The sequence below is a fragment of the Rhinolophus sinicus genome, linkage group LG12 (assembly GCF_036562045.2).
Source record: "Rhinolophus sinicus isolate RSC01 linkage group LG12, ASM3656204v1, whole genome shotgun sequence".
In the NCBI taxonomy this organism is placed as follows: domain Eukaryota; kingdom Metazoa; phylum Chordata; class Mammalia; order Chiroptera; family Rhinolophidae; genus Rhinolophus; species Rhinolophus sinicus.
The window spans coordinates 1889894-1903613 of record NC_133761.1 but is presented as its reverse complement, the minus strand read 5'-3'; the positions used below and the strand labels follow the sequence as shown (position 1 = coordinate 1903613).

At 51.8% G+C, this 13720-nt stretch overlaps 1 protein-coding gene across 7 annotated transcripts in view; it reads right to left on the bottom strand.

The window, feature by feature from the left end:
- SLC45A4 (solute carrier family 45 member 4) overlaps positions 1-13720 on the bottom strand; it is a 69399-nt gene that overhangs the window by 32944 nt on the left and 22735 nt on the right. For 3 of the 7 annotated variants that reach the window (XM_074317023.1, XM_074317025.1, XM_074317024.1), the window contains exon 2: positions 502-606. The exons of the other annotated variants lie outside the window; for them this stretch is intronic. The gene's annotated coding sequence lies outside the window, so the exon portion shown is untranslated. The remainder of the gene's footprint in view (positions 1-501; positions 607-13720) is intronic. 7 annotated transcript variants of the gene reach the window in all.

Sequence of the window (13720 nt, the reverse complement as noted above, 5' to 3'; positions counted from 1 at the left end):
CGGTCCTCTCAGAGAGGCGTCTGCCAGGGGCTGCGACAGGGCTGCGGTGTGCTGGAGACTCAGTGTGAGGGCTCATTCATGTGCTGACGCTGTTTCTGGGTGGCAGAGAGCAGGACTCACCCTTGAGGGCAGGAGGCCTGCTATCCATCACTAAGTTCTTCAATCTCTCCTCCCTGTCCGTTACCTCTCCCACCTTCACGGCAACCACACTTAGTCCCAGAAGACGCTTCTCAAGGCCGAACCCTCCCTGTTGGACCGACTCCCCCTTGTCAAAGGCTCTCACAGCCCCTGTCCTCGGATGACACAGCCCTGCCCAGCCAGGGGGAAGCTCCGTGGGAGACCCCATCCCCCAGCCACCTTCTGTTCTCACACCCCCACTGAGCCTGGCCACACGGCAGGAGCCCAGGAAGGTGAATGAATGAATGAACGAATGAATGCTGACACCAGGGTCGGGCCTGCCCCAGTTGTCATGAAATGGCGTGAGTGGAGTGTGGGGTTTACCTGTTAGTCAAGAAGTCTAGGCATTAACACAGCTGGCTCCCTCCGTCAAGCAGTGCAAAGGCAGTGGCACAGTGGGCAGGTTTTACACGGGGACTCCACTGTCATCTATATTGATGGAAACGACAGGTGACGTTAGCATCTCCGCTCACGCTGGCTTTACGCGGCAGTGAGTGGGTTCAAAGTTTACCACTTATTCCTATAGTACTCGCAAGCTAGGGTGGGGACACTACACAAGGTAGCAGATTTCCAAGAGCAAGCTGAGCTGTTTGAAAGCGCTGAGGCAACTTTCCGAACAGTACTTTTAAATAAGGCAACTGATTAGCAAACATGGGGTTTCCTGACAGATAGGCGGGCACCTAGCACATCACACACCCCTGCTCGCCAGCAGGCACCGTCTGGCAAAGCCACTGTGACGACACGCTCCTTTCCTGCAAAGCCCTGGGGATTTCATACACATTTTAGGGGTGCCACAAAACCATTAAAAAACCTAGTTTAAGCATCAGACACTTAGAAATAAGGTCACAGCAGCGTAGAGGAGGATGGGCGCTGGGAAGAAGAGAGGAGAGGGCCACCGTCACCTGGCCCAGGCACTGGCCATCCTGAAAGGAGGGCTGGAGCACTAAGGGTCAGTGCCAGGAGAGCCAGCGCAGACATTGCTGTTAGAAAGCCACAGCCGGACGCTAGGTCCTGGGTCCATATCCCAGGGGAAACGGACCAGCAGTTCTGACGTTTGAGAACAGAAGTGCGGTCCATACAGATGCTGGTTGGGCCATGCACACGGGCTGCAGGATGTCCACGCTGGCCCTTCAGTCCCAGCAAAACTCTAGGGGATACGTTTCAGACCCTCGTGTGCGGTGTGAGGCCAGGAGCCACTGGCCTCTTTTCCCCTTGGCCAGCCGCTCTCAGTGTGATTTCTTTATAAGTCCATCCCCAGCACTTTGAGATTCTCCACCATCATAGATCAAACTTCCATCTGTCCTTGGGTCTGTTTCCCAATTTCCTGTTGTTCCGCTAGTGCTGTCAGCCCAGGTCCCACACCTACCGCCGGGAGTAAAAAGGCGGTCAGTGTGCTGGCGTCTCCGTCCAGCAGCAACTCCCACTGCTCCCTTTCCCAGCCCTTCCGACTTCTTGCGTGTTCATTTGTAAGAACTTTATGAGCATATAAACGTTAAGAGCTTGACTAGCTCCGGGTTGGGGGGTGAAAAGCTTTGTTGGTCTTTTTGCTGAGATTCCACTGACTTTATAAATCAGCTGAGCGGGAACTGCCATGGGCTGTGGGCTGTGGGGTCACCCTGTCCTGGGGGGCCGTCTCTCCATGTGTCGGACCCCACCCTGCGCCCTCCCGGTGGCCGTCAAAGTCCTTGTACAGGTTTTGCTCATTTCTTAAGCTTCTCCCGAATTATTTTATCTTTTCGGGCGCCACTGTGGATGAGACGATCTCTTCTTCCCTTGTATCTTCCATCATTAAGGTTAGTAAGTGTTTACTTACTCAGACATCATTTACATGCAGTGAGAACATGGCATTCAATCAGTTTTCACAAATGTATATTAAGACAGCATTTCTAATACCCTGTTAAGTCCTCACGTGTCCCTTCCCACCCAGTTAAGGCTACTGATCTTTCTAATTTAATTTGATGACCTAACTCCTAATTGTCTGAGAAGGGACACAGGACTATAATCCATGTAACACCAAGTCTACTGCCCATCACCAAGTACGACCAGTCCCTCATCTAGCTTCATGGAGGACTATGTTCCATGCCCACAGGTACACAGTTTGGAACTTGACCCTTCACCTCGTCAGAGACTGATCTTGGGGTCCCTCTCAGTCTGAATTTAAACTAAACCACAGTATTTGTTCAGAGATGCACGACAACCCATGGCTGCACCTTTCCTGGGCACAAAGACTCTGAAAAAGAGTTTGAAATCCTTCCCTTTATAGCCCACCCCCCACTTTCTCTAGTTCTAGGTCCCCTTCCCATTTGGGAAGAGAAGGGAGAAGGAGGGGCAGAGGCCGCGGGGCTGCTCTCCCATTAGCCAAGGGCCTGGGTGCAGGCGGCCATGTCATCACATTTAGAGGAACAATCAGACACCATAAAACCAAGTTTACTGCCCATAAAACGATATCCAGGAAGTAATCGTCTTATAGCAAATTGTTTTCTGTAAGGAAATCATGTTATATAAAAGCTAGAGCATTAACCGTAATATCTGAAAACATTAAAATGTTTTCTTCTAAAGTGCCAGATTTAAAATACCCGAGCTCAAGTACAACCACACACTGAAGCAACTTAAGAAAGATCAGACGGCTTCTCCCGGAAGCTCAGGCCATGTTGTATTCCCAAGAGTCTTCTCTGGAGCTGGTGTTGAAAAGAGTGCAGAGGTTGGAGTTGCGACCTATTCCAGTATCTTCTGGTCAAAAGACCAGGGAAACTTTTAGGACAGGCTTCCGCAGGGCAGGGTCTTCCCTCTGCAGCCTGCCCCAGCGACTGACAAGTGACAACTCAGTGACAACAATTTGCTTACGATTTGCAGATGCTCTTAGACAAGTGAAACGACAATTGTTCCAATCAACAACTTCCTCTATTGTCCTGTTTCTAATTTCAGGGTAACGGATGCCAAAACACGTGACTTCCTACAATTCGCTATGTGGAAAAGCAGGCTGTAAGTGGAATGTCATCAAAAAGGTGACTGCAGAGTCCTGTGCGCCATGCGCCCCAAGCTTCAGGGCAAATCTGAGATTCTACCCGAGTCACAATATTCGATGATAATCCGATGACAACACTTAGCGATCAGTGCCTCCTGGAAGGTGGTTAGCGGCATTCTGACATACACGAGGTCTGCGCCTTTCACCCCCCGCCGCGTGTATGCCCACGTGCACGCCAGCGGGGTCCAGGCACCGCCAATGTGTGGGAAATGCTTACCGGTGACTGGTCTGTGGCAATGGAGGCTTATTTTATTTTGCACCCCGACCATTTCAAGCAGGCACCCCCACCCTTGAAAAATCCACTACAACTAGTACCATTTTTCTAAAACATCATCACTGTTAGCTGCTAATACTCACTGCTAAACCTCTAACATTTACTAGCACAGACCTCTCCATTACCAGCGACCTGCTGCTCTCACGTGACCGTGGCAGATGACACAGAAGCCAGGACGCCAGGTAATACACAAGGTCAGCCTCTGGACCAAGACTGTAAAAAGGCGGAACAGAGAATCAAGCAAGTTCAAAGTACCTTTGATAAGAATGAAAACAGCATTCAGGCAAATCTGTTTACAAGGTTATTTCCTGAAAGCAAGTCAGACATCCCTCTGCTGACCCACCTAAAATCATGTGTCAAGACAATGACAGGACGAGCCACACACGGGGAGAAATATGTGAAAAAGACACACCTGATAAAGGACTGTTATCCAAAACAGAATGTAAACAAACAGTAAGAAAATAAACAGCTCAATTTAAAAATGGGCAAAAACTTGGACACCTCACCGAAGATAAACAGATGGTACATAGCATATGAAATGATGTGAAGGGAAATACAAATTACAACAAGAGCCACGACACACCTGTTAGAACGGCTAAAATCTGAACACCGACACCACCAAGTGCTGGCGAGGACGTGGAGCCACAGGGACCCCCATTCACTGCTGGTGGGAATGCAAATGGTGCAGCCACCTTGCAAAGCAGCTTGGCAGTTCCTTACAAAACTAAACGTGGTCTCACCATACGATCAGCAGTCGTGCTCCTTGGTATTTACCCAAAGGAATGAAAACGTATGGTCACACAAAACCTGCACATGGACGCTTAAGCAGCTTTACTCATAACTGAGAAAACTTGAAGCCGTCAAGATGTCCTTCAGGAGGTGAGTGGATAAACTGTGGTGCATCCATCCACACACTGGAATAGTATTCAGCACTAAGATGCGCTGTCAGGCCATGAAACGACAGACGTGGAGGAACCTGAAATGCACCTGACTGAGTGCAAGAAGCCCACGTGAAAAGGCCACACAGTATATAATTCCAACGGGACCCATTCCGGAAGAGGCAACACTACGGACACAGTAACGAGATCGGTCATTGCCAGGAGGGTCTGGGGGGAGAGAGATAAACAGCTGGAGCCCAGAGGGTTTCCAGGGCAGTGAAAATCCTCTGGCATGAAATTATAATGGTGGGTACACGTCATCATACATGTGTCCAAACCCACAGAATGTCCACCACCAAGAGTGAACCCTAATGTAGACCATGGACTTGGGGTGGTTACGCTGTGTCGGTGCAGATCATCGATTGTAGCTCATGTATCACTCCGGTGGGGCATGTTGACAATGGGGTAGGCACTTTGGGGGTGGGGGCGCATATGGGAACTCTCTGTAGCTTCTCAATTTTGCTGGGAACCTAAAGTTATTCTAAAACTTAAAGTTTATTAATTTAAAACAAGTTGTGTTCTTATTAAAAAAAAATAAAACATGATTAAAAACATCCGACAAAAGCAATTAAGAGGCTGTCACACTTGAATGTTACGTACGTCTTACACCTGAAATTACCGAGGCGTGAATCCACCTGCCTGCAGGTGTTGTGTGTGTCACCTGCAGAAACCCAGGCTGGTTTCCTCCAATCACTCAATGTGCTTCTAGCCTAGGACATGTGAGCTAAGGAAATACAAAGTTAACAACATAAATGTAATTAGGTCCGTGGCTTTGTGATATCTCCAAAAGGCACAGCTCCTCAACATCCGTGTGGGTTAGTGTGTGCTGTGGTGTGAGGGTCCCCAAGTTCATGTTGAATCTTACCCCCCAATGTGATGGTATCAGGAGCTGGGGCCCTTGGGGTGATTAGGCCATGTGGGGGGGGGGGGGCCTCGTGAATGGGATCAGTGCCCTTATGAAAGAGACCCCAGAGCTTTCTGGCTCCTTCTGCCATGTGAGGACACAGCAAGGAGACATCTAGGAACTAGGAAGCGGGCCTCCCAAGATTGAAAACTGGTGAATCTGCCGGCCCCTTGATCTCGGACTTGCTAATCTCCAGAAGTGTGAGAAGTAATGCCTCCTGTTTGTAAGTCGGTGGCTTTCTGCTACGGCAGCCAAATGGACTGGGTGTGAACCAGTCTGAAGCAGGACAGCCACGGGAACGTTTAAAAGCGCATGTTCCTGGGCTCCAAGCTGGCCCACGAGCCAGAGCCGTGGGAGGGGCCGGCAGGCTGCCCTACCACTCACTCCCACTCACTGCAGACGCACGTGCTGGTTCCACGTCTGAGTCCCGACTGCAAGGGTTCCCCTGGGTGCCTGTTAACCTGTGGCCCTTTTTCCTCAAGTGTCCCCGTCTGGCCAGGATGCCGCTGCTCTAGACAAAAGGACCCAGAGCTCAACGCTAACTCAGGTCTTTAATAACCCAGCCTTTGTGTGTTTGCGTCACAAGACACGGTCAAGGACACTTCAGAAAGCAAACAGCATCTGTCAGATCGCTGTCCTCCTGATTTGCACTCCTTCTGATCAGTTTGCTGAGAACTTGGTGTCGGGGGGGGTGGGGGAGGGACGTGCCTGTGATTGTGTGTACGCGTGTAAGAGAGCACGTGTGTATCAACTACTCCGAGCATTAACATACTGGGTCAGGAGACGTGGAAAGGGGCCCAGGGGTGAGGGGATGAAACATTGCTCTGCTGTGACGAGTCAGCCTAATTAAAGCATTTCCCCCTGGACTCCTAGCAGGGTAAAAAGCAGGAGCGGCTCCTTCTCCTGACTTCTCTCCTGTTCACGACACAGCCCAGGCCTGCGCCCTGGCCCTCCCCCATGGAAAGACCTCTGGTGGGGTGGGGAGTCTCCTCCTTGGCCCTCCTACACTGGGCCTCATCCAGAGCCAGGCTGCGGCTCCCGTAGGAGGCCCTGGTCACAGCACTCACAGCAGGGCACCCCACACCCACCGTGCGACTCAGCCCCTCACGTACATGCGTCTGCTCCCGTCCTCGTTGCTCCCCCATCCACCAGAGAAACTCAGAGCCAGCTTCTCAAGACCTGGGAGCCTGGAGTTCTCCAAGGTGACCCGGGCTCTGTACTTTCTTTCAGGCCCCATCACCCAACACCAGTGCGTCTGCCTTTTTCTCACCCTGGCAAAGGGAGAAGGTGCTTCCCACAGGAGGCACACAGCAGCTGCCCGTCCTGTCCACTCCACTCGCTGACCACGCGCCGAGGGCGGGAGGTGTTTGGACCACCAGGCATGTCCAGCACGTAGCCAGTGCAGGCGCCCAGATGGCTTTAAACAAACGACTGAATGACGGTGAAACAGGACCGCGCTAACCCATAATCACTGCATTCAAAACGGAAAGCCAGCTTTTAGAGCTCCCTCCCGTTGCGAGAGGAGCAAGGTGATCACAGAGCTCAAAGAAGATCCCTTTTCCTTCTTCTGAGGAGGCAGAAACCAGAGTGTCAATACTAGTGAACAGTGGAGATGATGTTACTCTACTTAAGAACTACTTTTAAAGTCACCACACCCTCCAGCAGCTCACAATTTCATACCCATGTGGGATTTTTCAGGAATTACTACATTTTAATAGAAACTGAGCCTGAAGTCCAGTGGCTCTCAGGGTATGACCTGGGCTCCTGCGGCACGAAACACCGCCCAGCCAGGCTTCCAGGTGCTTTGCTCCAAACCATCACCTGCCTGCCTGCCTGTGGGGTCTCGCTGCCTGGGCCCTGACACCAGCACAGTCCAGTGAACTTGTCCTGGCAGCTGGGAGACCTTGGAGGGGCCGGTTTTCTCTGTGGTGAATCGGGGATCCCAAAGGCCTCCCGCCAGCCCGGGGCTTCCTGTCCCCTCACCCCACAGCAGGGGAGGACCACCTCCGGTTCCCACTGCCCCTCCAGAGGCCACCGTGGCTGTACTTGTCCTCCCCGGCCCTGCAAGACCATGACCCCCAGGGCAGGCAGAGAGCATGATGGGATGCACCTAGAAGGTCGGGTGAAGTCATCTCCGGTGCTGCACTCACTCAGCTGGAGGCCCCGCAAAGGGTCCACCTGGCAGGACAAACCCAGGCGCCCACTCGGGCTGTGCCCAGCACACTGCACTAGCCATGCACCCTGGGCAGGAGACGCATCGGGGAGCACAGCCCCCAGAGCAGTACCGAGAGGCGTCCAGGACACCGCCCTTCCAGTTGCTGAGGCAACCGGCCAAGTACAAGATGCAGGCTGCCCACGCACAGGGCCTAGTCTGCCTTGGCCAGCGCACCCAGTTCCAGAAGCCACCTTTCTATCTGCAAAGGAAAACACCCGAATTGCCAACACAGGCACGGGACCGACCCAGGAATCCCTTGGGCCATCAGGACAGGGCTCGGCTGCAGGTTCCCACGCTGGCAGACCTGCGCAGCCGCTGAGAACATCTCGTAGAACGGTAACATACAGCGAGACAGTGGGGTGAATTACATGGGAGCAGACAGCCAGACCACTCCCGAAGGAGCCGGGGAAGGCCCGGCGCCCCTGCACCAGACAGCACCACCTGGGCTGTGTGTGAGCCCCAGCACTCTTCCTACCCCTCCTGCACAGACACCAACACCAACGGACAGTTTCGCATGCCACACCAACACCTGCCCTCCTCCCCGGGGCCGCGGCCACTCTGCACCGTCCAAAAAGCACGATGCCAGACCAAAATAAGTAGAGTGGTGTATTGAGGCCAAATCGGCAAACTGGTGACAGCTGGTACAACAGTAAATATTTTTAACACTGGATCGTACAAAGTACTTCCTAAAATGTGGGGGGCAAGGCATTTGGACTGAAGTCACGCTCCTTTTTAAACAGAGTCCTTCATCTTCTCCTAAAAGTTACCAAAATAGGAAGGAGAACAGCAGAGAACCAACACTCAGAAAGCACCTAACAGGAGCTCATTTAGGAGGAAATGACGCTGAAACAGGACAAACTGCCCCCGAAGGAAATATCCTCTGCTACCTGCATTCTGTTCAAACACAGAAAAACTTGCTCACTTCACTTTTTACCTCTGACCTTTGTGTGGTTTTCCTTGATTCGCATAATCAGCTGAGCAGGAAGGCGGTTTTGTTTTTTAATTAAAAAGCAATGAGGCTTATTTTTTTCCTCCCCTCCTTCTAAATGTTCCAGCGCTGATTGCTAGCTGAAGCCACTCGAGGCCGAACGAAGCTGGGGCTGCCATGGAAACCAGAAGAACGCAAGTACACTGCGCAGCTCCTGAACGCCGGCCGCCAGGGAAACTAGGCTTCAGGATAGACCTGGAAAGCCAAACGAGCGACCACTGCCAACGTTCCAGGCTAAACTAGCGCTTCTCGGAACGTCTAATTACTCCATCTAGGCGCAAGGCCAGGTACCAATACACGCAGTCTGTCACCCATGATGTGGGGGAGAAAGAGGGAGGTCAGGTCGTAAGCTGCCTAAAGATACTCGTCACAACCAAATCGCACTAAAAAATAAAAATTCCTCATGCTGCGCTACTTAAATACAATCAAGAAAGACAGGGGAAGGCTTAAGGAATGCCACTCAAGACTGCCAAGACGTAATGACACCTTTCGATGTATTTACGTGTAAAATCAAAGCGAAACACATTCCAGATTCTGAATTTATCCTAAGGCAAAAAGGATCCAGTGCAAAAGGAAAACGGGAAACTACTGCCTAACGATATGGAATTGTCCAAATTATGGTCACGTGTCAGGTAAACAAAACACCGATGTTTTTAAAGAGGGGAAACATGAAATATATTTGAGAAATGACAAAATAAAAACTGTTTTTAAAAAAATTTTGGTGAGGGGCAGCCTGTTAGCCCAGTTGGTTAGAGGGCGGTGCTCTTAACAACAAGGTTGCTGGTTTGATCCCCACATGGGCCACTGTGAGCTGCGCCCTCCACAACTAGATTGAAACAACTACTTGACTTGGAGATGATGGGTCCTGGACAAACACACTTAAAATAAAGTTTAAAAAAAAAATGTGTTTTTTTTTGGTGAACGAAGAGAACTTACATGTGGCTTTGGCCTGGGGTTAAATTTATTCTTACTTTCTAAGACCACAAAAACAACAACAAAAGCCAGTGTCCATTCACCTCCTCACACACCTGAAGCTCAGGTGGCAGGTCAGCCATGCAGAGGTGGGATGTGTCACACGTGCAGCGTGGCCTCGCTGAGCACAAAAACGGGGTCTCAGGCCCCAGGGCAGCGGCCGGTGAAGTCTGTGCGTGCTTCCGAGGCCCCTCCTGTCCCATGGACCCCTTCCGTCACTCACAGGAAGCTTCACCACAAGGAAACAGCGGTCCCAGGACAGTCCCCATGGAGGAGCCGTGGTCCTCCTCAGGCCCCCATTCCTGTCAACTCAGGCAAGTGGCTGGGAGCAGGAGAGGACAACTCTTCCAGAAGCGTGTGGGGAGCTGTGAGACTATAAACCCACAGAATCTCTCCTCCACCTCTACAGAGAGGAGTAAGCCCTTAACCGGGAGGTCCCTGATTTTCTGTGAACACACGGAGTTTGGCACTGAAGTAACTTCCATGTTCAATACAAGGATTATTATCATTCCATGGACTGAACTGTAACAGTCCTTGCGCTGCCAAAAATTACTTCTTAAAAACGGGGATCCTTTCAACATGTATCAAAGGCCTGAAAATGTGCATTCCCTGTTAAAAAAGGGTTCCCAGGCCCAACTCCATCGTGTGTGGAGGCTTCCTCTCTCGGACATCAGCAGGGCAGCCAAGAATTCAACTCAATTCTGACACATCCATCCCGGAGACAGAATCAGGTTCCAGAGGTAAAAGGCCCAGCCACAAGGCCACTCTCCACTTCAGAGGCCACCTGCAAGCCCAGGTTCCTACATGTGCCTCTGACCCACTGGCTGTGGATCAGAGAGGTTCTTAGGACCCCCTCCTCGGGCTCAAGTCATTTGCTAGAACAGCTCACAGAATTCAGGAAAACCCATTTACTCAGTAGATTACTGATTCATTACGAAGGATATTAAAGGATACAAATCAGCAGCCAGATGGAGAGATACACAGGGCAGGTCCCTAACAAAGGAGCCTCTGTCCTCCACGAGCTTGGGGACCCACACGGTGGCACAGGGACATGGAAGCGGTCTGGTTCCAAGGACCAAGGAGCTGCCCTCCTGGGTTGTCATGGAGGCTGGTCAGGACCAAGTCGTTGGCCATTAGCAAATGAACTTCTCCAGCCCCTCTCCCCTCGCTGGAGCTTGGGGGAGAGGAGGACTAAACTTCCAACCCTCCAACCACATGGGTGGTTCCCCTGGCAACCAGCCCCCACCCTTGGGTGCTTTCCAAACATCACCTCATTAGCGTAACAAAAGACACCTTCATCATTCGCTACACTTAGGACATTCCAAGGGTTGGGGGGGGGGGCAGGAACTGCGGATGAGACCAAACATAACGCACGTGGCACCTTTCATCCTGCAGTTCCACTCTCTGGAACCTTCTGGAAGAAAACAGACGCAGGGATGCTCTGTATCAGTGAGGTGACGTCTGGAAAGTACCACTAGGGACCTGGAGCATCCTAAGGACATCTGTTAAATAAAGTGCGGCAGCTCCACACGTGAAGCCATGCAGTGTGGACGTGGAAATATATCTGGTATTAAGTGCAAAAGGCAGGTTATAAATCAGGCACACGTTATGATATTAAGTTTTGCGTTGATTTTTAAATATGCATAAAGAGAAAATGGTGTTATCACTGAGTGATCTGTAATTATATTTTCTGCTTCTATATGATCTAACATTTGTTTTTAGTTAAACAGTAAATTACCTTTAAAAATAGATTTTCAGGTGACCCAAACATCACATAAGTCTTGGTATGTGGTATGACACTCAGGAGTGTTTTTCAATAAGGAGGTTGAATCTCATTAGCCTAGACAGTGCCAACAGAGGCTTTCCAAGCCAGGCAGCCCCTGAGAGGGGTGAATGCGGGGTGGGGGTGGAGATGGCAGGTCTGAAAGCCACCTGTGCATTCACTGGGCTACTGGCAGATCCACTTAGTTGGGACAGACACGAAGCTGGTAACCGAGAACCATCAAAGCCTTCCCCAATCCGACCTCAGCATTCAAGGGTCAGTGACGGCTCTACACCCCTCCCGACCCCTTTTCGCCCTGCACCCCACGCACCCCCACTGTGTGGGGCTTCACTGGGCGTCTCCTCCAGCTCCATGGCAGTGAAGGAGTTTCCATTCACCGGTGCCTCCCGCCCCTCCTGTAGCTCAGATTTCGCTCTGCTTTATTTAGCCTTCTCCCCACTGAACTGAAGCCAAACGGCCGCCCTCGGCTGCCCCGCCACTCGCTCTGTCCACCCCGCACTCTTCCACAGTGCTGGGCACACAGGGGTAACTCACGCTCGGCCTCAACTGCCAGGCACAGAGCCCATCCAGGAGGAAGAGGAGCAACCACACTCTTCCTCCGGGCCCAGGGACAAGACAGACAGACGGCCTGCACCAAGGTCAGCACCGTGTGGCGTTAAGTTGCCCCACTCGGCCGGGGGCCTGGACTCCCAACGCCAAAAGCCTCACTTGGGTTTCTCAGCTGAAAACACCAACAGGCGCCTTTCCAACTCATTAATCCATGGGTGCTGATGCCCCAGGCGTAAGCACTGGCCTCCAGGATCAGATTCCCGGCTGTGAGCCAGCAGAAGCATGCTGCTTCCAGCCAGCGCTGAGAACACAGCACCAACCAGGGAAAATGAGCCCGAGCCAGGGAAGGAGCCAGAATTCCCCGGCACCTGTAATCCACGTGAGCTCCAGAAGGGTCAGACAGTTCCAACATGTCAGAAGAGCACACGCCGCTCTCTACCAAACGACCCCCCACACCAGCCCGTGCGATCCACACACAGCCAGCCCCGTGGCCACATCTCTCTCCTCGCACCATTCCAGGAGCCAGCAAGCTGCCTCCAGCAGCTCACCTGGGGCCAACCACCGGTGCAAGTCAATGGCTGGATGTGGACGTGAGCAGGAAGCCGCAGGTAAGACCACAAACACTCAGAATGACCACTGACTTCCCCCCAAGAGTGACACCTTGCCATTAAGCTGGACAAAAGTTCACGAGGCGAAGCACAAGTGTTTAAAACCTAGGAAAGTAATTAAAGCCACGCTACCCTGGCCCAAACACACACAGACACAGTGACCTGCAAACACGTGACATGCCAGTGTGACCCGAACGTGCTATTACAGACAACCCAGGTGCTAAAACGAATGGCATTAAAATGGGTTAGATTTTACTTCCACTGGAAACAAATGGCAATTGACTTGGAAGTCACTGCACTTTCTATCCAAGCATCAGCCATACTCCGTCCCTGCACACACCTTGGCATCTCAGGTGGGCACGCACGGGGCCTCACGTTCCCACAGTCCTGATACCAGACAGCACGTGCTTTCAATGTCTGGGCAACTGTCACAAAACATATGAACACACAGTGCCAACCAGTTATGAGGAGTTTTCAGATGCTTGAAAACAAAGGGAAGGGGTGGCCGGTTAGCTCAGTTGGTTAAGAGCGTGGTGCTGGTAGCACCAAGGTTGCCGGTTTGATCCCCGCATGGGCCACTGTGAGCTGTGCCCTCCTTAAAAAAACAAACAAACAAACAAAAACCAACAAAACACCAAAGGCAAAGGGAACAGAGTTTCCATTTGGGGAGCTAAAAAGGTTCTAGAGATAATGGTGATAATTACACAATAGTGTGAACGTGTTTAATGCCACTGCATTGTGCCCTCAGAAATGGTTAAAATGGGAAATTTTATGTTAGGTTTATTTCACCATGATAAAAAGTAAATAAATGTAACATGAGGGACATATCTAGAAAATGACCTGGAAAGTCATGTTAGCAAACAAGTGGGGTTTTTCGCCTCAGGAACCCAGTACATCTCCAAAACGATTCAGCCAATCACCAAGGGACAGCAGGAAGACACGGCACACACTGCCTCCTGGCCCCACCGTGACCACCGGCGGCTCAGAGCACTGACCACACGCCCAGCTCAGAGCATTCGTCAGGAGGGAGACAGGCAGGCAGGCAGAGAGAGCAGAGCAACAGCGAAGTCAGCAGAACAGAGTCAGGTGACCCAGGAGGAAGTGCGGGGCCCCTGACTAAGGTCTCAACAGAACACAAACACGACTCCACAGGCACCCAGAACTGGGTGCGGGCGCTGCTGGCTGCTGGGTGCCGGTGCTCAGGCAGGGGCCACTCTGACCTGTTTGATCAGGGTCCGAGAACACTGACCACCCCCAGGGCAGCCCTCCTCGTCCCCTCGGCCGCCC